General features: G+C 37.7%; 1 pseudogene; it reads right to left on the minus strand.

Moving 5' to 3' along the window:
* Positions 1-485: 485 nt before the first annotated feature.
* The window catches only part of LOC149173208 (putative methyltransferase PMT20), a 31,628-nt pseudogene continuing 5,254 nt past the window's right edge, over positions 486-26,859 (minus strand).

Here is a 26,859-nt window from a genome sequence, read left to right on the forward strand (position 1 = left end):
CACAGCGCAAAGTGTTTTGGCATTACAAAATTCCTCCATAATGAAAACTGCAAATATAAATAACACCTAACTACCCACCTTAGAGCTTCAAGATAAAAAAATGGATTTGATTCAATATAGTAGTTCTAATCTTCAGTATTAGATCTCCCAAATACGAGGGGAATATATAACTTGGCATCCTGGGAAAGTGAAATGGATTATTTCACTGAAATGATATATAATGGCTGGAAAATGCATCCTATCAATAGATACCTTCACAACCATGCACTCACTTTAATGCCAGATTGATTGGATAGAATAGGAATAGAGGCCGTGAAATTTTAAGATTTGATTTATCATTCAGAAGTATATTTTGAAAACCTCCAATCCCTTTTCTGACAAATGAGAAGTTTTTCATCCCCATTCTTTGCATCCTCAGTGTCCCTCTATTGGAAATTCCATCTCATTCCTATGGCTGGATTCTTGACACTATCGACAAAATGGGATCATTCCCGCATTATGACATAGCCAACAAGTCTTAATATACGGTCCATTTCCAACAAAACATATTTCATCTCATATATGTTTCACAAAATACAAATAATCAATAATCAAATGTACTTTTTCCTCACTCAAGGTCATGAGGATTAAAAAACCAACATTTAGCACCACTTGATAGAAAATTTTGTACCTACCTGTGACTTTCTACACTGAAAATACCATCAACATGTATGAGATCATATGTTCTTGGATAGGTTGAAAATGCGTCACACCTGAACAACACAAGCCTCAAGTATTAGCGAAGATAATGGTGTTGAGCACACCATATTTCCTAATCATAGCATCGAGAGAAAAAAAACTTACCAGTCATTATATGTACCAATTATTCCTCGGTCATAAAAGACATTCAAGGAACTTATACCATAAGAGGAAACCACATTCATGACCCGCAGAAGATAATCTATCAGTGCTACAACAAAACCCCCATAAAGAGTGTTTATATCCATAACATTTCTTATTTTATCTATTCCAAGATCAGGTACAACTATCTTGTAATGGTTAATGCGTGCCACCCATTGAGTTGTATCATTTTTGAAAGCACCATCATTGCCCCCAAAATATGTATGGACCCACTTTGGGGCTACCTTCAAATGTTGTGGCCACTTTGGAGTTTGTCTTACTCCTAACTGCTTGAAGTTGGGATTTGGTTTTACTACACAAGACCACATGGGAACATACTAGGCAGCATCTGGTTCAATGTTGTCATCACATTTATGGGGGTAAACTATCTTTTCATGGGTAGTGTAGCAACCATTTTGCAAATATTTTTTCCATACAACAATGTCATCCTTTTCATTGTATATTTTATAGCACATCTTATTCAAAAGACCTTGAAGGGCATCATAGTCAGCCTTCTGCTCCTCTATAGTTGTGTTCCATTAATGTCGTCTACTTTTATAATTTGTTGGTGCTCTACAGAAGCCTCCTGGTTGCAGTCCTCAATCTATTTCCATAAGGTAGGCTCTACTTGCATCAACAAAACTTCACTCAATAAATAGCTACCAAGCTCCCATAAAAGTTAAAGAATTGAAGAGCAATCAAGGATAATTTTGATAAAATGAAACTAAATCAAACACCTTAGTTGGATCATGTTCCCTATGTCTTCTAGGGAAATTATTTTTTTCATAAAATCACTCTCTTACTAAATCAATGAACAAAACCTACTAAAATGAATAGGAATATCAATCTAAAATGCTACATAACCATAACATTTGATTGAATTGAAATAAATACTAAAAACGAAATAAATAAATGAAAATAAAATAATTGTAACTACTTTAATTAAATAATTAGTATGTGGTTAATGATTAAGAACATGTGTTTTCTCATAAAAAAGCACTACTTCAAATCCAAAGAAACAGAGTATGTACACCTTCCTAAACTATAACAATCAAATCAAAACTGAATATGAAAATTTCTATTCAATAAATAAGGAGAAGGGAATGAAATATTTTTTATTTGGAAAAGTATTGAAGAATAAGAATAAGAAATTGACTGGGTGCTGGGTGGATGTCCCCTACACTTAGTTGCAGTAGAACTTATACTCTTGTCGCTGGTTATTCATATTGATTGTGCAATAAGAATGAAACTATATTTATCTTTACCAAGTAATGATTTGAAAATTGTTGTGCTCTATCCATGTTAATCTGAGTACTTCTAAGCCTAGAACACAAGGAAAATTTAGAAGGTAGCATCAAACATACCAAATTTTTTCCATGGAATGAGACATTAAGAGCAGGGAGCCATGTCAAATGCATTGGGTGGATAAGGAAGCCATTATGTAGAGATGATACACAACATTGTAGGAATACCCTGTTCAAGTGCAAACTGCACTTGCGCTTCATGATTGTCTCTGGGTGCCAGTGACATTGTAATAATTCCACGATCCAGCAAATCACCACCCCAACTGGCAACATGAACAAAAGGTATTCTCTTATATAAGCAAGGACATGTATACTTATATAGTAGATCTCACAAGTCATATTCCACTAACATATCTATGAACATTTACATTAAGTAAATTATTTTGATATTTATCATGTAAGATACAAAAATATACATATCATGGCAAGCAATAGCAATTACAGATAGATTAATGAATACTAGATGTAAGGCTATCTAAGAATCAACTTCTAGAAAAGACCTATAATTCTACAACTATTCTTTGTTAAGTACCATGTCAACATGTTCACTAAGGCTGTAATTCTACAGCTATTCTTTGTTAAGTACCATGTCAACATGTTCACCAAGGCCTAATTGTATAAATCCAGCTTGTCATAGCTAGTAGGAGGGAAGAGAAATGTCTCTCTAACAAAATGTTTACTATTAAACTTAGCTCAAGAGCAGGTTCAGATGTTATGTAAAGTAAAATGATGCATAGAAAAATAAATTTAGATCAATTCCTATTAATCCTCTTTCTTCTAACATGAAAATTTATGTTAGCTTTCTTTTGATAATCTAGTTGTCTCAGACTCTCAGGTGTAGTGAGCATCATAAGGTGAATCATCCATGTGTGTTGATGGTGCATCCATCAGTTTAACTTGACTCTAGATTCTTGTTGTTTATGGAGTATACTTCCTTCATAACTTGACTACGTCATGTGATCGACAATATAAACTCAGAAAGACATCAAAGACTGGATTCATTTTGATAAAACTATTGACACTAGTCAGAATGTTACCACCCCACATCTAGTATCAACTGCAGTTCAGATGGCTCCATCTCTCATTCCTGGGACGAACTCTTCCATATGATCCACATATTCACCAACTCCATTGGAAAACATTTTACCTCCACCCGGGAAGAGGAATTTCTCTCGTTCCTTCCTCAACCAATGCTGAATTGATTTTTCATTATTGACCCATTCATAGGGGACACTCTTGTGAAAATAACAACATTAGAGAAGCAATAAGTCCGAAAAAAATGCCAAATTATTATCATAGATCCTCTATAACATTTGGGTGAAATAATATCAAAAGGTTTACATTTGGAGTTCGAGTGGGGAAACCTATAACAAAAGTCTTACATGCTTGGATCTAAGGAGTGGGGGCTCAAAGAGGTATGAATGACAACCATTGCAAAAAACTAGACTTCTCAATAATCATCACCATCATCTTGCATGTCAACATAATACCATATTCTAGCGGGTCCAGGATGCAATATGGTACTCTTGAATTTGTCGAGACAAAAGGTGAGATATGAAATAAAGACACTAATCCTTTGCTTCTCCAATATCCTTGAATGAATGAGGCACATTCCTTTCACTCATAGAAATGGGGTTTCTTTAAGATCATTTTTCCATGAATACTCCACAGTTCATAGTTAAGAAAATATTAAATAAAGGTACTAGATAAGATGAGCAACAATCAACTACATAAAGAGTTAGGAAATTGGACATGCTTGAGCCTTGAACCAAGGAATATTGAAATGGCCACAGAAAAAGGTACACAACTCACAATAACAAATAGGAAATTTCTATCATTTGAATTATCCTTTGTCAAAATAGGGGCTAGCATAACAAAGATCCACTACGGTAGCAATACACAGTAATAGGCCAAAATATATGCCTTTTGGATATGCATTTTTGTCCCAGTGAATTAGACAGCCACTTTTTGGGTGGCATGGTCAACATTGACCACAGGCCCCTATCCTTCCAAATAACAAATAATCAAGCATCAAAATTCACAAGTTTTCCCTTAAAAAATCAGATAAGGCGAAGTAGTCACACCTTCATTCCATAATTGATTCTCCACGAGATATTGCAGAGAAATAGTAGGAAATTACAGTGGTGGGGAACCCTTTACAGTTCATCATTCACAACATTCTACATGTTTTTTTTAATCCTTTGTATCTCTTTTGCTTGAATTAATTATTTGTTACTCTAATTTTGATGTCATCATTTTTATTTTATTTCTTGTATGTTTACTATACAATCCACCTTGTAAATTGTTCCCCATGGAATGAAAAACTAATGCAGACTCACCCAGTAAAAAGCTATTGAGCCATTGGAATATTGTTCTTCATATCACCTGCAAATTCTAGGAAAAGCATAATTTTTCCATTAACACATACACACTTTGTACCAAAGCAGGGGAACAGGACCCAAAATAAACCAATGAACTTGGCATGGAACTTATATCCCAATATCTTTAATGATCCAACTATCCTCGATGATTAAATTTTAGTGATATAAATATGACAGAACACTTAAACAAACTTTATTTCATATCGACCTGAAGGGAAGGTAGACTTAAAAACCCTGGATTTGGATTTAAAAATAGATATTCATGTTTTGAGTGGAGACCTATATTTAACCGTGTAGTGCCAAAAGACCTTATGATTGTACAATGAATCGATGCAAGTAGATTGAAAAATTTCCTTGACAATGGATATATACATTGGGATTAAATAAGTGATGGGATGCGGCATGCTGCTGGACTACAACAGGTGATAATATACTTATTTTCACTCAAGAAATTGCATGTTATTGTTACCATATGCTAAAATGGAAATACTACTAGGGAATGTGTATGCAGTAGCAAGGCGTACCTGAGAAAACACTAAATTTTCATGACTAGTGCACAGAATCATGCAAACAAACAATGTTGTGTGACTATGAGAATCGCCACAATGTCATACTAGATACCATGCCAATTAAAGTTTCATTAGCAACAAAACTTGTATATATAATTTACTAATTAGGTTAATGCAGCTACATCATATGAGATCTTCTGAGGATGCCTATATCAAGGTGACTTGTATAAGATTTGAGTGAAGCATGTATGTTGTTCAAGCCTGAACATACAACAATGAAATCTTGTTACCATGATTAGTTAGGTATGTGAGGACTAATACATCGTTGATGTAATTCTAAGTAACCTATACTAGACATTTGGAGCATGCGAGCAGCGTAATACTTGTATGCTATTCTGCATGGGATTCCAACCTCGACTTTCAATGCTTCCATTAGCATTCAAGAACGAATTAATCCATTGTTTAGGATATGGAATGAGAGAGCAGTCTCGTAGTGCCATAGTTGAAGAGATATTCAAATTTGTTACGTATTTTGTGGTACGAAGGAATTTTTTTAATGAGGAACTCACCACTATAAAGATAGACAAATAGGGCCAAATTCCACTTTGGGTAGCTTACTTTAAGAAGGTAATTGTGGCATTGGATTCCTGTTTCTGAGAGGACCAAATTGACCTAAAGATCACCAATGTTGGACAAAGAGAAATATGTTTTTGGATTCAAGCCCACACGTGCAATTTGTTGGATCAGGTGCACAACAAAATTAATTAAAAACACAGCAGAATATATCAAGCACATAAACACAGTTTTTAACATGGTTCACCCAACCAATCTGGGATACGTCCACCAAACATAGGCATCAGGAATATATTAATCAAATTTGGAGATTACATCAAGAAATCCTCACACACTCTTAGCAAATCATCTGAATGACTGCCTTTTATATAGCATAGAGAATCTAACATCCTCATAACTCCCTCACATCAAATATAGGAGGCATTAACTCCCTCCCAACAACCTGGAGCTAATCTAGGAACTGAATCCCTATTGTTGTCATCCTTCAGAGATTTTTGCTTATTTGACTAAAACAGAAAATCTCAACAATCTCCACCTTGACAACAATTCGCCTGATGCCCTGTTATTATTATTTTATCTTTTCTGCAAGCCAAGAGAAGCCAAACACCAGCATAGCTTCTCCAACAAAACTGGTTTCGTGAACATGTCTGCACAGTTCTCCTTTGTATGCACCTTTTAAAGAGAAACTCCCCTTTCAGTGATAACCTGTCTTACAAAATGATATTTGATTGGAATATGCTTTGACTTACTATGATAGGCCAGATTCTTAGCCAAATGAATTGCACTTTGACTGTCACAAAGTAACTTGATGTTATCCTATAACCTACCAAACTCACCAAGCAAACCTTTCAACCAAACTGCCTCTTTGCAAGCATGAGAAATAGCAATGTATTCTGCTTCAGTAGTGGATAAAGCAACAATATTTTGTAGCTTTGAGGTCCAGCTTATAGGTCCACCTGCAAGAGTAAAGACGTACCCTAAAGTTGATCTTCTCTTATCCAGATCACCTGCAAAATCGAAATCAACATATCCGCAAACAAATTCACTACTCTTATTGTAAGAAATACAATAACTACTTGTGCCTCTCAAGTACCGAAGCACCCATTTCACTGCTGACCAGTGTTCTTTACCCGGATTTTCCATGTACCTGCTGACAACCCCAACTGCATGTGAAGTATCTAGTCGCGTACACACCATCGCATACATCAAACATCCTACTACATTGGCATATGGAATTCGAGACATATAATCCTTTTCTTCAACGGTATTAGGACATAAACTCGAAGAAAGCTTAAAATGGGAATCTGAAGGGACTGACACAGGCTTCACATTATTCATACCAAACCTCAAAAGTATTTTCTCAACATACTTCTGTTGTGATAGCCACAGCTTACCATTGCCCATGTCTCTGAAAATCTCCATGCCCAAAATCTGTCTTGCCGCTCCGAGATCTTTCATATCAAACGTCCTTGCCATCTGAGTCTTCAACCTGTTGATTTCTTCAATGCTTTTGCTTGCTAAAAGCATATCATCAACATACAACACTAAGATAATGAACATGCCATTATTTAACTGCTTAAAATAAACACAATGATCATATTCACTTCTTACATATTTCTGACTCAACATGAAAGAATCAAACTTCTTATACCACTGCCGAGGCGACTGTTTCAGGCCATATAATGACTTCTTGAGCCTGCAGACAAATTTCGCATTGCGATGCTGAACAAACCCTTCCGGTTGTTCCATATATATTTCCTCATCTAAATCACCATGTAGAAATGCAGTCTTAACATCTAACTGCTGCAACTCCAAATCAAACAAAGCCACTAATGCTAAGACAATTCTAATTGAAACAATTTTAACCACTGGTGAAAATATCTCATGAAAGTCTATGCCAGCTTTCTGAGAAAACCCTTTTGCAACCAGCCGAGCTTTGTACCTGTCTTCCGTATCATTCACACCATGTTTCAGCTTGAACACCCACTTGCATCCCACAGTTTTCCTGCCTTTTGGAAGTTCAACCAGATCCCACGTACCATTCTTACCTAAGGCCATCATTTATTCCTTCATGGCTGCTTTCCATTTGTCACTATTTGAACCTTCTACAGCTTCCTGATAACACAAAGGTTAATCATCATTAGCGATCAAAGCAACTGAAGTAACATTATCATCATACCTTCTCGGACGGCGTTTGATCCTTGTAGACCTCCTTAAGAATGTTTCTGGTGCTTCCACAATTGGCCGTCTATCAACTGTAGGAATTTCTTCATGATCGCCATCTAAGACCTGTTCATGTCCTCCATCTGAACCCTGTTCATAATCTGATTCTCAAACATGTTCAAGACTAGAATCTGAACTATGGTCGTTATGACTATCATTAGAAATGCTGTCAAACTTAATATGCTGGAAATCAGATACATCATCCTGTTTCAATCTTCTATCTACATCTAACTGTACAAGAGAGGATTCATTAAACTTTACATCTCTGTTGATGATGATTTTGCGGGTAGTAGGATCCCACAATCGAAATCCCTTTATTCCATCACCATACCCAACAAAGACATACCTTTTCGATTTCGGATCTAATTTAGTTCGCTGATGTTTAGGCACTAGAGCATATGCATCACAACCAAACACTCTGAGTTTAGAATAGTCACAAGGGTGTCCTATCCATACCTCTTGCGGAACCTTGCAGTCTATTTCCGTTGATGGAGATTGGTTTATCACATAACAAGCAGTTTCCACTGCTTCCGTCCACAACTCCTTCGGCAACCCGGCATTACTCAGCATACACCTTGCTCTCTCTAGAAGAGTCATGTTCATGCGTTCAGCAACTCCATTCTGCTGAGGAGTATAAACCGTGGTCTTATGTCTCTCGATCCCTGCATCCTTGCAATAGCTGTCAAACTCCTTGGAGGAAAATTCACCACCATTGTCAGTTCTTAAACATTTTATTGTTCTACCAGTTCTGTTTTCTACCAATGCCCTAAACTGCTTGAAAACTGTAAAAACATCAGACTTCTTTTTCAACATGTAGACCCATACCTTCCTAGAAAAGTCATCAATGAATGATACAAAATATGACGAACCACCATATGAAGCTGTAGGAGCTGGACCCCACACATCTGAATGGATATAATCAATTATGCCTTTACTAGTATGTTTTCCTGTTTTAAACTTTTGTTTACTTTGTTTACCAAACAGACAATGTTTACAGAAATCCAATTTTCCAGATCTTAGATTAGGAAGTAAATTTCGGTCAGCCAAAATTTTCAATCCTCTTTCACTCATATGCCCCAATCTTTGATGCCATAACTGAATGGAACTACTGTCATGTTCAGACACAGACACATGATCTGACCCAGTTCTACCTTCTAACTGAAATAGATTTCCTACTTTCTTAGCTTTCATCACTAGTAGGATACCTTTATAGATTTTCATAACTCCACCTTGAATTACAGTTTTATATCCATCTGAATCAAGTGCTCCTAATGAAATCAAATTTTTCCTTAAATCTGGTACATGCCTCACATCAGTTAATATTTTGGTTGTGCCATCAAACATTTGTAGTTGTATGCTTCCAATCCCAACAATATTACATGTTACATCATTACCCATGTACACAACACCATCATCAATTGATCTATATGTTTTAAACCAATCTCTATGTATACACATGTGGTTAGATGCCCCGGAATCTAGCAACCAATGTTGATCATGTTTTGAAACATTAACTGACAATACTTCATCACTCATACCTGAACCAGATACTGAACCTGTATCTGTGGTGTTGGCTTCCTTCTTTTCTGTCGAAGAGCCTTCTTTAGCAGCCTGCTTTCGCTTCCAGCAATCCTTTTTTAGATGTCCAGCCTTGCCACAATGCCAGCACTTCACCTTTAGCTTCTTTCCTTTGGACTTCGAGCGAGAGTCGCTATGCTTTCCCCCGGAGTGTCTCTCTCGTGAGCGACCTCTGGCAATCATTACCTCTGATGTAGAGGTGTCTACATTCGACCTCTTCCTCGTCTCCTTAGCCAACAAGGCTCCAACAACATCGTCAAATTCAAGGATATCTGATGTACTAAAGCTTATGGAAGTAACAAAGTGATCCCAGGATTCAGGCAATGAACACAATAGAGTTATTGCCTTATCCTCTGAATCAAATTTCACATCTAAACTGTCTAATTGCACCAATAAGGTATTAAAAACATTCAGGTGATCAGCAATTGAGGTACCTTCTTTCATCCACAAACCATAAAGCTGCCATTTCAGGAGAATTCGATTTGTCAAAGATTTCGTCATGTAGAGCTTCTCAAGCTTCGACCATAGGCCTGCGGCGGTTTTCTCTGACACAATGTTGAACAAAACATCGTCCGCCAGATATAACCGAATTGCGCTCAGAGCTATATCGTCCATCTCATCCCAATCATCCTCCGTCATGGAAAGAGGCCTTTTGTTTTTCTCCAACAGTGCTTTCGCCACACCTTGTTGAACCAGCAGGTCATGCATCTTCACCTTCCAGATCTCAAAATTATTCTTGCCATTAAACTTCTCAATTTCAAAACGGGCACTTAGAGTTTTCGCCATTTGTATCAACAAAAAAAAACACAATAATCTCCAATATCCAACCAGCAATTTAAAAAAAAATTGCCTATGCCTTTGAAACAAAATATCTTCCCTTCACACAAAAAATTTATGCCTATGCCTTTGTTTTGACACAACAAAAAACTGCCTTATTACAGTAGACCTCCGCCAAAAACAAAAAAATATTTGTTTTATTAACTTTTGTTTCAAGTATCCTGGAAATGTCGTGGGAGTACTGTATTGAACAAACCTGGTTCCCAAAATATATACCCCAATATATTTTAACACCCCACCATTTAACATGCGTTCCAACCTTGTAATTTTTTAGAAAAAACCCATGTTACATAACCCTTATAACTCCCTTTTTGTTTAATGGCATTTCTAAAAAATTACGTACTCCACCACTTACACTTTCCATTACCTTAACATGGTATATAACACATGCGTTTCCACTTTAACTTTTTAAACATATATATGTAAACCATAACGCATATATGGAAAACTACGCCGTTTATGTTATACCGTTTATGTTTCCATTATGTTATATATTCATGCTGGTTTAAACACATACCCACGCAAGGTCTTTGAATGGAAAGACGCACCAATTTCACAGATATAAACAGATATAAACAATGCCGGCTTGTAAAATAGATATATCCATGCTGCTACAAACTGAAAAAATCCACACCGTGTTTTTTCCAAGGGATATTGACACGCTGTTTTTCAAATATATATACCCACGCAGCACCAAAAAACAACAAGAACACGCTATTTTTTTTTTTCAAATAAATCCGTGCTGTTTTCTAAAATATATATATCCGCATTTGTTATGAATACATACCATGCAATTCACCATGTTGAAGTATATTAACGCAGGTGTATATGTATCAGCTTGTCTCCACACTTGTTTGAACAGCTCCACAGCGCACCAGGTATTAGATCAGATCACCTCCAGCGCTCCGGTCAACACAAGTCCGCGCTCCAGCAATATACAGCTCCACGCGCGCTGCCAGCAAACGATCCAGGCTATCCTCTCTGCACTAGCACCTCCAACATGCTCTGATACCAATTGTTGGGTCAGGTGCACAACAAAATTAATTAAAAACACAACAGAATAAATCAAGCACATAAACACAATTTTTAACGTGGTTCACCCAACCAATCTGGGCTACATCCACCAAACATAGGCATCAGGAATATATTAATCAAATTTGGAGATTACATCAAGAAATCCTCACACACTCTTAGCAAATCATCCAAATGACTGCCTGTTATATAGCATAGAGAATCTAACAACCTCATAACTCCCTCACATCAAATATAGGAGGCATTAACTCCCTCCCAACAACCTGGAGCTAATATAGGAACTGAATCCCTATTGTTGTCATCCTTCAGAGATTTTTGCCTATTTGACTAAAACATAAAATCTCAACACAATTTAACAATGTTGGCTTGCGTTTAATGAATCAAGTTGAACCCCTCTCCATCTCCTATAAAAGGAAGTGGCCTCCAACCCGATTTTATACATACACATATCTTGTTTTCTCCTCTTTGAAATAGTCACATAAGGAAGATGTCTCTTGCGAATGAGGAAGGGAAAGGTTGTTTTGGAATGTTGTATGGGCCGAGTTCCTTAGGTAGGAGGCAAAGGCTATTAGGAGAAAGTATAGGTTAATTTGATGCATGTTCTGGGTAGTGTTTATCCTCTTTTGCAAGCTGAGATCCTACAGGAAGGTAGCCACAGACTTCAGTGTAGTTCAGAATGTGTGTTGGGACTATTTTGTGTGGTATCTCTCTTCTTCAGGTAGGATGCAACACTAAGAGGCTTCATTAGGAAGACCACAAGCCTAATAGTGCTTGGACAGGGGGATGAAAAGGTTAGTAACAACCCAGGTAAGCCGCAGACCTTGTCTTATGGAAGCAGAAGGGTCTTGTGGCATGTTTGAGGGCTAGAAATAGTCTAGAAGGAATATTTGATATGCTAGAGGGAAGGTCCCACCCCTTGAAAGAATTATGGAGGTAAGAAAAGGCGTTATTGCAGTGATCTAATAAGCCCTTACTAGGGTTCATTTTTCTACAGAAATTTAAGCTCAAGAGGGATTGTTTGGTTGATTCCATGACCATCGTTGACCATTAGATAGGGCACAATTTGTCTTTTGCTGACAGAGTGCCATAAACGCAATTTTGATTGGGCCATCTATTTTTCTAAGGGAAGTGATCTTGGATCTTTAAATTGGCATGTCATTTTGACTTTGAATTATTGTACACTGTCTCTCTACTGAACATTTGACATTAATAATAAGAAGAATTGATCAAGGGTTTTCCCCATCCTGGGATGTTTCCCTGGCTTGAGCCATATACTTATGCTCTCTTGTCTTGGCTTGTCTTCCATATTTATCATTTATGTTCTTCCTCTAGTTATTTTCAATGTGATAATGACTCATATGATTGCTAACAAAAACAAAATGGACTGATAAATGGGCTAACATGGAACATTGAAGTAACTACCCTAAGCAAAGAACATGGTAAGCTAAAATTAACATGGTTTTAGAGCTCAGGTGAATACAAGCCCAAACAAGAGACAAAGAAATCACTAAAGATAAGCCTTCATCACATCAAAATATAGAGACATACCCAGGACCAAGCTCCTTACGACATTAACTCAAATTTTGGGCATGATCTCAAGCCATAGTCACTATGACTAGTACAAAAAACTAATCAAGAAGAGTGAAGACTTTTGAGTGGCATATAAACCCTAATATAGAAGATCGAGGGGCTAATCTAATAGCCCACACACAAAGTCGAGTTATTTGTCAAAGAAAACACAATCATGGGCACATCATATGAGGTCTGAAATCAATTTAGGAGGACTGAATTCTTTGAGTTTCTTTATAGGTCTGAAATTCAGAATCACTATGAATATATTATCTAAATTGTTGTTTGAAAAACTTTTTGAAGTTGTCCTCTTACTTGAGAAAGGAAGCAACCATGTCGGAGTTTATTGAAGGCCTTTCAAGTTGAGCTGAAAGAGTGATTTCTTTCTGTTATATAGCTCTGCATCCAAGGGAGTCTCGTCAATCTCAATATAGATCAAATCTCTCCCTTGAACAGGAAGTAATCTCTTGGTATTTGTTGGCTTATTCTGAAGTAGTTTGAGGGTAATCCAAGCTTTGTTTAGGCAATTTTTCATGGAAGTTTATAACCTGATCTTGAACCTCTTTCTTGAGGTCTTTCGCTCATTCTCAAGGTTAGTTTCATGACTATTCAAAGGGTTTTTGAGGCCTGGTATAAGCGTTTTCTATGACATACCTCTTAAAACTATTTGATAAGTCATTTGGAAGCAAGTAATCAACCTCTTTAAAGCAGCATCATCGCTTTTGTTCAAGACAGATATGGAAGAGTTATATCAGCAATTTGTACAAGATACAGGCTAAAAATTCATTGAGCTAGTACATCAAGGAATATTTCTACCTCATTCTAAGGTATGCGTTATTTCTGAAAAATTCAGATATCCTAACCTTTTTATTTAGGAAAGAATCAAGAAAACCCTCTCACGGACACCATACCATGAATAATTTGATCTGAAACTAATGGTTATGTGATCCAAGATTTAAATCATTGTTTCACTCTAGCACCTTTATTGAAGTCCACAATCGAAGGTCAATTTATGAGGTTGTAGATCTGTGTAGAAATTTTTGGCTTTAATAAAATCATATATGTTCTTCAATATATTCTTAAAGTCTTAATCTGAATAAGAGTTACATTGAATTTTATTAAGGCAAGTGTGGCTTGCCTATATTTGAACTTTAAGAGGGTTTAGTCACAAACAAATATGAAGCAAAAAATTAACATTGAACTGAAACAGTAAGGTTTTAATATAGGTAGTTCTTCTTCGTCTGGTTGGGAGTCTCCTCTCTAAAGGAAAAATAAAAAGAGATAATCAGTTCAATGGCAATTGTGAGTAAAAATTTCAGTAGCAGACTTAAGGCATTCATACTTGGCACGTGTGAAGGTAGTTTTAGTGACAACACATTAGGGCCAGTGGACAGTGCGAAGCATGAATCCTCATCACAAGGAAGAAAGCTATCAAAAGAAACTTCAGGCACACTCTTATTGACAGATAAACGACACATCGCTCAAGGTATGACCGATTATAGGCATTAAAGTTGGTCTAGAGCATGAATGTCTATTTCTATTGCAAAATCTGATTAGGTTCTGTGGCATAAATGAACTAAAGACTGAAGCTGAGAAAATTTGTATGAGATTGAGGCTATTTTTGGTTGATTAAAACATATCCTTACAATATGTATGAAAATACCTTGAGGGATCTTCAAAATAATTGTGGATAATCTCAGGCTTGTATAGTTGTGGAAAAGAGATGTACAGTGAAGTTTGGAATACCAAACTTGAGGGAATTGTTAGTGATATACTTGGTACGCATCTTAAAATACACAAGTGACACATTTTGAAACAATAGACATCTTCAAGGATTATAGTAGCACATCAACGGACCAGAGGACTTGATGAGCAGCTAGTTAACTTTGAATCATTGTTGATTATGAGGTTATGATGCCACTAATATTATATATGGTTGAGATCACTTCTCTTTATCACCATACATTATATACCAGATAACCTAAATTGGACTGAGAAATAAAGTGAAAGTTATATTGCAATACGTGATGAACATCATATCTATGCCACAACAAGTGTTCACAATTTTTCATCTTCAACAATCAATGGAAAGTATCAAAACCTTGAGGGAAGAAGTTAGTTTTTCAACAACAAGCTTAAAGTGCATTATCTATTCGTCGCATTCTTTTGTAACAACACTGAATCTTTGAAGAAATCTAGTACATCAACAGTTATATATATTCTAATCATATTGATGACCTTATGAAACTATCCTATGATAACATGTTCTACAGTTTAAAAATTTGTGGCTAAGAAGTAAATTGACATAACTTGATTCGATATATGATATTCATTCCTTGGGTTCTATTTGAACTATGTTAAGTATGGTAGAAGATGTTTGGAACAATGCTAATAAGGGTTAGACACCCTGACATAATCAAAATTGAAGCAGACAGTTCAAAAGGAACAGAGCAGATCATTCCAAGGAAAAATTCAGAACAAGTCTCTTGGTGTCTTCATACAGTCAAAAGTACTCGTGATATACGTAATATTGAGGTACTATTGATGTAGCATGACAATTTATCATCTTAAAGATGAGGAGCAGATTCATGAAGGTTGGATAACTAACTGATGTAAGACTTCAGAGGGAGCTATATAATCCCTAGCCAAATGTCTTGATGAATCCTTTTGCCCAATGATTATTTCAAGAAGGATGATCATGTTAAAGAACATTAGGCAAGACATGACAGGTGATAATTCTCTAATGATGATTTGATAAATATTTGTTACTTGAGAAGCCACATGACTATGATTGGATGATTTTGGTACATGGTCCAAAGGATTAATATCAGGTTGCAGATAGCTCAATGGTTATGTTTTGGACAAAGTTACTTTCTCGATATTCAGAGGGAGATATGATGTTTGGATGCAGCTATTGATGATCTCTTCCCAACAAATGATGATCCTATCATTTATCAATGTAAGAGGGAGTTTACTTTTAAAATCAAGATGAGAGACCTAGATTTGTGCCTAAGCTTAAAGGTCTAATAAGATGGAGACGTTGTTGATCTAGTTATAGACAATTTGTGAGGAAACTCGTGTATGTGATGGCCCATAATACTAAGACACTGAGACAATTTACGGTTAAGACTCATATATTGGATAGTTTCTCATTAATATTAATTATGATTTGAAATATGATGTTGAGAATTGTTGGATTGGAAGTGTGGTAAATGGAAAGAGCACATCTAAGTGCCATATGTCTTGGGGAACACCTTTATTTCATGACTAAATCAAAGACTGAATTTTGTTACTCTAGGAGAACCATTGAGGCTGAATGTATAAGGTAGTAAGCATGGATTATTATGAATCCATTTGGTTGCGGAAGCTCTTCAGTGAGCCATTTGGGCACATATTGGAAACCATTGTTACAGAGTGGGATTTTCCTTTCAGTTAATCTCATGTTCCATGAACTTTCCTTTCATATTGGTATTAGGTACCACCTTATTTTGGATATGGTACAATAGGGAGCAATCAAGCTCAAACATTCCAAGATGGATGTGTAGGTTCTGAACATCCCCTCAAATCCTCTTAGTAAGGTCAAGTTTATCTTCCTTCAAAGAGAGGTTGGGAGTCATGGAAAGACCCTAATATGAGGGCCTTGGTTGAACATTGAGCTCTGGGAGCTCCTAGGGGCCTAGGGTACTTCTTAGAGCTATGTATGACTTTAGGGTGAGTGGTTCACCTTCCCCTATCGGTTCATTATGTACAGGTTGACTCGCTCAACTTCCCCTGTGAGAATATACCCTAGTATGATGACACATGTATAGGGTGAGTGGTTCACCTTCCTCTATGATTCATAGGATGAGTGGTTCACCTTCTCCTGCGAATGCCCCAACATACATCCTACCCATGTAGTATTGGACTCATAGGAAGTACCTCTCATCTGGCCAATGAGTTGGGAAAAGTGGATAGGGACCATAGCATTGCAGTTGGATGCATCATGTACTATTGTACTCCTTCTAACTAGGATGGATTGTGTTCAAAAACTTGGTCTAGGAACAAGCCCAATTAGGGTTCTACCCCTAGTTATGTGGATTGACTTTTGTCTGTGGAAAGTTGCAAGGTCTTGTGACTCACTCTCAATCAATTCTTCTTCATTATCTACATTAGTGTTCAGCAGAGTTGATAAGGGATACAGAGATAGCTCATGATGATAAGATGGCATGTCGATGGATAGATTGGTAGGTGGAATTCTCACTAATTAATACAATGTTAAAATTGGAAACTAGGGCCAAATTTCACTTTGGGAATATTATTTGAGGAATATAATCATGGCATTGAATTCCTCTTTTCGAGAGAACCAAAATTGACCTAAAGATTCCCAAATTTGGATAAGGAGATATATGTTTTTGGATTCAAGCTGACATATGTGTAATTTAACAAGGTCAGTTTCAGGTTAATCAACCAAGTTGAACCCCTCTCCATCTCCTATAAATGGAAGTGACCTCCAACCTCTTTTGATACATAGACATCTCTTATTTTCTCCTCTCTAAAATAGTCAAAGAAAGAAGATGTATCCACCGAATAAGGAAGGGCAAGGTTCTTTTGGGTTGTTTGATGGCCGAGTTCCTTAGGCAGGAATTTTAGGTTATTAAGAGAAAGTCTGGATTAATTTGATGCATGTTCTTGCAAACGTTTATCCTATCTTGTAGGCGAGATCCTACAAGAAGGCAATTACAAACTTCAGGGTAGTTCAGAATGTGTGTTGGGACTATTTTGTGTGGGATCTCTCTTCTTCAGGTAGGCTGCAACACTAGGAGGCTTCATCAGGAAGGACACAAGCCTAATAGTGCTTGGACAAGGGGCTCGAAAGGTAAGTAACAACCCAGGAAAGCTGTGAACCTTGTCTTATGGAAGAAGAAGGGCCTTGAAGCATGTTTGAGGGCTAGAATTAGTGTAAACTCTAGAAGGATGATTCGAATTGCTTGAAGGAAGTCTGAAGTTAGGAAAAGGAGTTATTACAGTGATCTAATAAGCCCTAACCAAGATTCAATTTACTAAAGAATTATGAGCTCAAGAGGGGTTGTTTTGTTGATTACATAACCATTGTTGACCATTAGATATGGTACAATTTGCCTTTTGTTGACAGAGTGTTGAAATTGTAGTTTTGATTGGGCCATCTACATGTCTAAGGGAAGCGATACTAGATCTCAAAATTTCCATGTCATTTTGACTTTGAATTATTGTACTCTCTCTCTGTTGAACATTTGACATTAATAATAAGAATAATTGATCAATGGATTTCCCCATCTTGGGGACTTTCCGTGGCTTGAGCCATATAATTGTGTTCTCTTATCTTAGCTTGTCTTCTGCATTTATTGTTTATGTCCTTTCTTTAGTTACTACCGATGTGATAATGGTTCATGTGATTTCTAATGGAAATAAAATGGATTGATAAATGGGATAATATGGAACGTTGAAGTAATTGTCCTAAGAAAAGAACATGTTAAGCTAATATTAACACCACATACAGGACTAAAGTCTACCAATTCCAAGGTTGAAGTTGTAGATTAAACTAATGGGAGGATTTGACTCACTTATCTAATAGGAACCCAATGTTCCTTGACAAGTCATTAACTCAACCTTAAGGAGTGATAGATATTTTTCATCCCTCATCGATAATGAATGCAGTTTTTCCAGCGACATTGTTGTAGTAATATTTTAATAAGTTTTTACACCTCTTTGATGAGAAATAGGGCATCTTTTGAATATTACCCTTTCATTTTGTTTTTACTTATTAGTGGTGGGAAAAGGTGAATATATACGTTGGTTAGAGGTGTGGTTTTCTAATCATACCCTTCAGGAACAATCTATGTAGACATAACGTAACCTACATACAACCTATTATAAATTTATGCACAGGAATAATTTTCACCTCATGTACAATAGACAAACCCATTTCCTGTACCACCCCATAGCCTCCTATCAAGATATGCACGAAATAATAAGAATGACAATGGAAACATTAAATTCCCAACAACATAGCATCATGTAAATGTGATTATTCTTATAATGATGTTTTCAAGAGATATAACTTAAAATCAACAATGTTGGAAATACTTATCTCTAAACCGGGTATGGAAATTGAGTTAGGGACTAGATTTCTCCACACATATGTAGACTAGCCGACACCGGAATGTTGTTTTTCTTACAATCCAATCACCCCCAAGCCATATTCTAGGGCTTGGGGGATAAATTTATCATGGATTAAATTGAAAATAGGTGGTTGGTGTAGGAACTTCGAGGGATTGATTCCCTCCACCCTTTAGTGAATTTGCATCCCTTGAGTTATGCACAAGGACGTGCAATGTTCTCCTTGTTACTTCCTTCTACGCATGCAACCCAATAGTTCCTTCCTAGCATTGGTTACAATAGTGGAAACAAAACCCCTGTCCATGCTCCTCTTTTGAGCTATACTCTTCTCCTTTTCAACACCCCTACTCCTACTACCTAAGAAAAAAATATCTGCCTCCTTCTATTGGTTTCCAACCTAGCACAAAACAAGCAAGCCAATCTAATCCTTCATAGTTGTCCATCTTATTCCATATTTTTATGTGTCTTAGCCTTGTCAGTGTTGACTTACCTATGTTTTCTTGCCAAGTCTTTCAAGCCAATCCCTATGATGCCACCTACCCCTTGTTTTCCATTTGTCCCCACACAAAGTCTTCCTCATCCCTGGAACCCATGTCCCTAACTCAGCCTATTTACAATGTTTAATTTAAGAGGGAAATGTAATCGAGTGTTACAGAGAAAAATGTCTATTTAGAACTGCTCTATCCCACTAAGGTGTGATAGCTGCCTGAGAAACAAACAGATAAAAACTACTTTTGTTTTTCCTTTATGAATTATAGATAGAGAGGAACAGAAATACCAACCTCTGTCTTGCGCTAATCCTTCAATTCGATCCCTCTCTTCTTTGATAGTCCCCAGCTACCTGCTCCCTTGCACGCCCAGCTTCACAAAGTACCTGTAAGATCACAAAAGCATCACACTATATAAAGACATGGAACTATAATCATAAACAATCTAGGATCAGATATAAATTGACCATACAAATGTAACAAGCATCAATGATACAAAAGAATGGAGGAAAACTCAAATAGCTTTTATTGATAAACAAGAAAAGATCCAGGAAGAGTTACAACCAGTGGTTCCGACCCAGCATCAACCTCCCAGCAAAGAAGCCCCTCTTCACCTCAAACAAAGCTTAGATCACCCAACAATCTGATGTTTGTCTCTAGAAGCCAACAACAATTCCTTACAATATGCAAAATTCCAGCCTCTAGATCTCTGGGATGAGGGATCCATATATACATATCTGTAAGGGGGATGAGTGAGCTTGTGATTTGATTAGTGTCTTCTCTCTGACAGTTCTTGCTTCCACTTGGAGACTGAGGGCCTCTTACTCATCCTTGGTCGAATTCAGTGAGGCAACTGTCACAGGAGAAGATCCTGGAAGCTTCCATTGCCTCTCCACCTTGCGGAATGACACTGCCATTTGTCATTTCTCGCCCATAGCACCCCACAGAAGGGAATTTTGAAATGCAACACACCCTCACAGTGTATTTAGGTGAGATGCAATGCACTTAGCCAGTGGAGCAGCTGCAATGATCCTGTTTTGACCAATTCTGAGTAGTTTCTCATGGAGAACTTCTAGGAGAAGCTGTAATCTGTTGACCTTGTTCCTTTAGGGGTTAGAACAACACTTTTAGGGACTTAGGAGCCCTTGGCTTATGGACATTTCATGCTTGGGGTTGTAGGGCACAAAAATGTCTATAACAGTTGCCCCCTAAAGTATGAGGCCACTAACCTTTTGGTGTCGGGTGAAATGCTTTATTATGAGGATCTCAAGTTCTTTCAATGCTGGGAGGAGACCTGTAATAAGATACAATACAATACATTATCTTCATAATATTTTCATGATCTAGTTGAGGCGGGCATACCCATGCTCAACTTTGTAAATTCATTTTCATGTACATAGGACAGACAATCATCTGAGTGTAGATTGATGATTCTTATAGAGCCATCATCCTTTTGATAGGATGATTATCTGTGCAGCAATGATGTACATTTGATGTCTTCATTTTCCCTAAATATATATCATAGCCCAGATGGATGAAACTAGATCTGGGGTCTTCAATCTTGTCTGATCTTCACTCGAAGTACAAGTCGATCCATGTGAGAAATGTTCTGAAGTCGAACATGAAAAGACATCACTTGATTACTAGTCAATGATGTAAACTGTTAACAAGCGTGAGAGGAATCACCGATAATGATAATGACCCTCAAGGTACTACAGTACAATTCACGTGGTGTGAATAAAGGACTTGGCATCGAACACCATGCAAAATCTTTTGGTTGAAGGCCATTGATGTAAACCTGTCGCTGGAAGTGAGAAACTTGCCATTGAGGCATGCAAGCTTCAAAGTACTGAATGGGGTGTTCCTAGATCAACTTCTTGGATAATGAGCTGATGTAAACAAGAAGTGATCCGTCACAGGAGGGCCTTAATGAATCCCACATCAATGACACGGAATGGAGCAAATGATTTTAATGGAGGTGAAAACGATCTGGTGATATAAGGTTCAGGGTGGCGGTCATGAAAGAATGGATTATAATGTATGGTAGTGGATGAGACACAGGTGAACTCTCTGAATGACTTCTCTTGAACATATCGGCAACACTGATGTGATGGATTGGTAGCATTAACCCCAAATGTGGATGGTATGGCGTTACCATGGTGATGTGACCGGTGAATGAAACAACCCAACCCGAATCGGACACAGAGTGGAAGTGTCATGTTCAAGAGCGACTTGCTACCAACAAAGTTTCTTTAAGCTTTCTTCCCAATTTTCCCCAGTCATTGCCAACTAGTACCTCTTTATTTTTGTCAAACTTGAGGAGGATAACATATGCTTGTTTTATAATTTTCCCTTCGGGCAAACCCATCACTATGTTTTAATGAGCCTAGCGATAGTGAAACTCGTTCTTTTCTATAGACAAGTTTGTTTCTATTAATATTTTTAATGAGTTTAACGACAAAGATAACTCGGTCCTTTTAAATTTTAGAGAGTCTGAAAAGGGACGTAAAGGTAACTCCAAAATTCCTTTTTCGTCATCTAATCCCTTAAGTTCGAAAAAGTATAATAAAATACAAAAGGGATGAATTTTCGATACTTTTAACGAGCCGAACAAAACAAGCGCTCGATATGTTTGTGTAATAATCCCTCAGGTCCAAAAAGATTAAAATCTAGAAGATGGATAGCATTTCCTATCCCTTTAACGAGCTGGAGAGGCCAATGGCTCGACAATCTTTTCATATTTTATGAGTCAGTTGAAAAGAGCTTAAAGGAGACTCATCTTTTGAGGAACGAGTGATAAAATGGGTAGCAGTTGATTCCAGGTGAGGTTTGGAATTTTCCAATCACGACAGTGTCACAAGGATGGCTAGTGAAATCACTCTTCACAGTTGTTCCTCAAAATGGGTAAACAATCAAATGGAGGTGAATGATCGGCCAATGAGAAAGTGGAGGTGACGGTGCAAACACGACCAAGGCTTTAACAGCTGAAGTACTACATTCTTGATGGTTATTTATCGGGGAATAGTTCATTTTTTAATGAGCTTAAATGCGGGTGGAAACATTTGCTCATCTCTTATGTTTATTTTTTAACGAGCTTGAACTATGTTCTAAAACTGCTCGATGCGGGTTTATTTTTTAACGAGCTTGAACCATGCAGTAACACCACTCGTGGCGGGTTTATTTTTTAATGAGCTTGAACCCTACAGTAACACTACTCGTGATAAGCTTGCATGCCCCCAACATAATAACGCAAATCGAGGTGCATTCCCCCCAAGCTTCATTGCATTCAACTTGGTGGTTGGAATGAAGGTTTACCTTTGAGATTTGGAAAGGGGATTTGTTTCATTTTTTAATGAGGTTGAAAAAGAACTATCCTCATGACTCCGTGTTTCATTTTTTAACGAGGTCAACATGAGATAAGAACCATCCTCGGAATCCACCGTATTTATAGTATTTGATAGAAAATCAAAAACTGAAGGATGATGAAGGTCATGAGGAGTATCTTCTTCACAATCCGGAAGAAGGGAACGATGGTGGTAATCTTCCCATGGTGCCTCAGCTATCATCATTGATTGAATGATTCCTTCGTCTGTAGTATGTACATGCGACCAAGGATCTGAAGAGGTGCCATATTCCTTAGACCTATCTATCCAAACACTCGATGAGCATTGATTTGGGATTGCCCGCCAAGCCAAGAAAATTGATTGCTACAATACTTCTAAAATGGCGATGATCCATTCTGACAAAATGTTTAGGAATCTTCCAAATCCATTAGATATAGAAGATTTCATATTGTAGGTTTCCACTGTGGCTACTTCCACCAAATTACTCGGAGGCAGTAGGGCAAAAGTACCCATTAAGGCAGGGTCTTTTAGGAGGCCTACTCCAATATTTTGAAGCAACTGATTGCTTCCATGGATCATTGGAATGCTTCCCGTAACTTGTGAACTGTTGGGGAGAAATGTTTGTTGGTCGACGATTGTAATTCCTCCTTGGAAGGGAAATGCAATCTTCCTGAAGTAGGTTGACACAACTGCGGCCATGGCATATATCCAGGGCCTTCCCAGTAGGATGTTGTAATCGAGGTTTCCGTCGATTACTTCAACATCAATTTCTACTATTTCCCCCCCCAATTCAACTTGCAAGTTACTTAAAATACTGTATGGAGTGTATGATCGTCCATCAAATGCTTTTAACATCATTGACGATCGTGACAATGGTGGTGAGCCTAAATTTTTCCAGCAACTCATTGACATAATACATGTAGATGCCCCCTCATCAATAATTGTTCGATGAGCAGTTTTGTTGAGGGCTTTCACTTGAATAAGGAAAACTAGTTGAGCTCGTAGCTGAGGGTCATATCCTTTATAATCAAATGCCATAAGATTGGAATGCATTGGGCCAATCTCACCTATTGCTGATAATAAAGCTTGCTTTTGGGAGTGGCAATTTTGCAGTACCCCAAGTGTCGACATAGCGCACGGTGATTGGGCCAAGTCCTCTATTATATTATAATTTTGTGCTACTTTTGGACGAGGATTAGATGTCGATTTGTGTACTACTCCCTTTGGTGACTTTATCATTGGTTCAGGAATGATGGGTGGCACAACTTTGGTCAAAGTTGTTGTCGAACTACTAGGCTGTTCATTAGCCTTGTTATTTTACAGCTGTGGATTCCCGTAATCTTTATTCCTTGTCAAAGCATCATTTTGTCGCTTTGAGATAAAAAACATAAGCACTTGGGATCGGGAAGCATTTTGATTAGCAACCAGTTTGGTTCCTGAGTTTGGAAACAGATAAGTCAATACTGTTGAGGTTTTTGAACTCTTAAAGAGTTTCTTAATTTCAACTTTATGTGGACAATCTCTCATCCGATGATCCTCATCGCATATGTGACACCCCGAAGGGGGTTTCCTTTGCCCAAAAGGATTTGCAGAAGGTTTTTCAGGAAATGCCTCATCCTGCTTCTTTCTTCTCCCTTTCTTTTTCTTCTTGCCCCCTGGTTGCTTCAGGTGTTTTCCCTTGTCGATCGACACGGCAATTACTCTTGAGGCAAGAAGTTCCTCATTTGCATTTTGACTAGAAATATTATGGGCCTTTTTAGATGTAGCCTTTGTTGATTTTGTGTCTGTTGCACCAATCACGCCATCGCTGGCATGAGGTTCATTTTTTGATTTAGGAGGAGGAGGAACTGAGAATTCTGGTCTAGGAGCATCAGGTATTTTATTGTAGAGCATGCCAGATTGAGTGTAAATCAAGTCTAAATATTGTGCATGAGCGATAACGTGCTCTTCGGTGACGACTACCCCTTTTTCCACACCTTCCATGATGGAAGGTAACAAAGACTTAATAAACCATTCAGCTAAAAGCTGATAAGGAACATATGTTTTTACCATTCTACGACAACGTTGCCACTCATGTATATGATCAGATATGTGAGTGGCCGTTGTTTATTTGAAATTGGTAAGAAGTTCTGTTCCCGTTTCGTACCTTATTGGTAACTGAAAATGGGTTAAAAAGGTTGTGGCTAGAGTACTGAAGTTTCAAACGAAGCTCTGGGTAACTCGATATACCATTTTGCTGCCAGACCAGTTAACGTCCTCTGGAAAAGGCGAAGCCTAATCGAATCATCGTTTAGGGTGTTTGATGAACATCACAGATGAAATGTCATCACATGATTCGACGGGTCTTCACCCTGATTTCCATTAAATTTAGGAATATCTAACGGAATTTTATGCGGAATTGCTGGCCACCAAGGGGCATAAGCAATTGGATCATTCATCAGTTGGTTTAGATATGGTAATTCTAGAGTTGCTACAAAGGGTAACTGTTGATTCAGGTTAGGTGAAGCATACCCAGGATAAGATGGAATCGCTTGAGCAGTGGGTCTTTGCATACCAACATAATGTATTTGATGTTGGCAACTTTGACAAGGTTGATGGGCATAAACATTATAATATGGTTATTGATAACCGCTTTGGAAATGCGGTTGCCCATTACTTACAAAGACTTGTTGCTCAGGTCCTTGATGTGATTGCGGGAATGGTGGTTGTCGAGATTGAATCAACCATGGTTGTTGGACCATTGGCTGTTGCCCAGTACTAGATGATTGACCAAGATGAGAAGTCATAGTACTTGTTTGAGCCAGAGTCGCTCCGAATAAGGAGGCACTAACCTGAGGTTGTGATTGAGTCGTTGAGACAAGATGTTGTTGTATTGCAACCTGAGGCCGTCGGGGTTGACATACAACAGGTAGCCCTTGTACTTGCGATGCAGTCACCATAGCAAGTATAGTGGGAATATTCGACACAGGGTGGACTAGTTGCATTGAATATACAACCCTTGGTTGTTGAGGCAGTATTGGTACCCAACCACTAGATGTAATTCCAGTTTGACCTGAACTTTGTTGTAAACTCCCATATGGTTTTTCTCCGGGAAGGAACAATGAAAAGGCATACTGCCCTCCATATGGTGGCAATCCAGTACTTAAAGGGTAGATTGGCCTTTGAAGACACATTGGATCAATTTGTTGAGTTTCAACATAAGAAATACCAGATGATAATCCGGATGAAGAAATAGGAACTGACCATGTCGTCGAAACAGTCTCTAATTGGACTCTATCTTGTTGTTGATAACTTGCCAGGACAGATGGTACACCAACGAACATCGTTGGAGTAGTAGCAGGAGGCTCTGCTGTTGCTACGTCGAATGACACAGTCCTGGATGTCGATGGTTGTTCAGACATATGTAGTCTATCAAAAATATTTTCTAGCGATTTCGATTGACTTTCTTCCATGGTCGCGGATTACTTCATCAACTAAAAATCAAGGGGAAATATGTTTCCGAATTAAATGAATTTTATATGCTTTGACACAACTTGTTTTTTCAATTTTTAAGAGTCGAGAAAAAACAAAAGATGACTCTAGTCTCCTTCGATTTTTAATGAGCCTGAAGTGACAAGTGCTCAGATGGACCTTTTCTGTTAAGGAGTCTAAAAAGGAACGAAAGGGACTGCTCTGGAAATTTAGGTAGAGGGATTACCAAACCAATCGCAAAACTGCAGAATACTTTTTATGGTACGGCAGTCAATCTTCCTGAATGCTGTGTTCAGTGCATTGCGATCGATAGGGCGGCAGACACGGCTTCCTATAGATAAAGGATTAATCCTATTGGGGTCTCCCAAAATATACTCGACGGTACGTGGGAGCACAAGTCTGTACTGGCACTTATCGTCTCAAAGTGGAGGAATCACCCAACTGTCAGTGAGAACAACAGTTACCAGGCTTTACGACGCCGGAATATGTCTCTAGCCTATACTTCTAAATGTTGTGCGTTAAGTTCCAAAGTGTTT

Source organism: Pinus tabuliformis, chromosome 4_2, assembly GCF_031772625.1.
Source record: "Pinus tabuliformis cultivar Carrire ecotype Pingquan chromosome 4_2, CPIR1, whole genome shotgun sequence".
NCBI lineage: Eukaryota > Viridiplantae > Streptophyta > Pinopsida > Pinales > Pinaceae > Pinus > Pinus tabuliformis.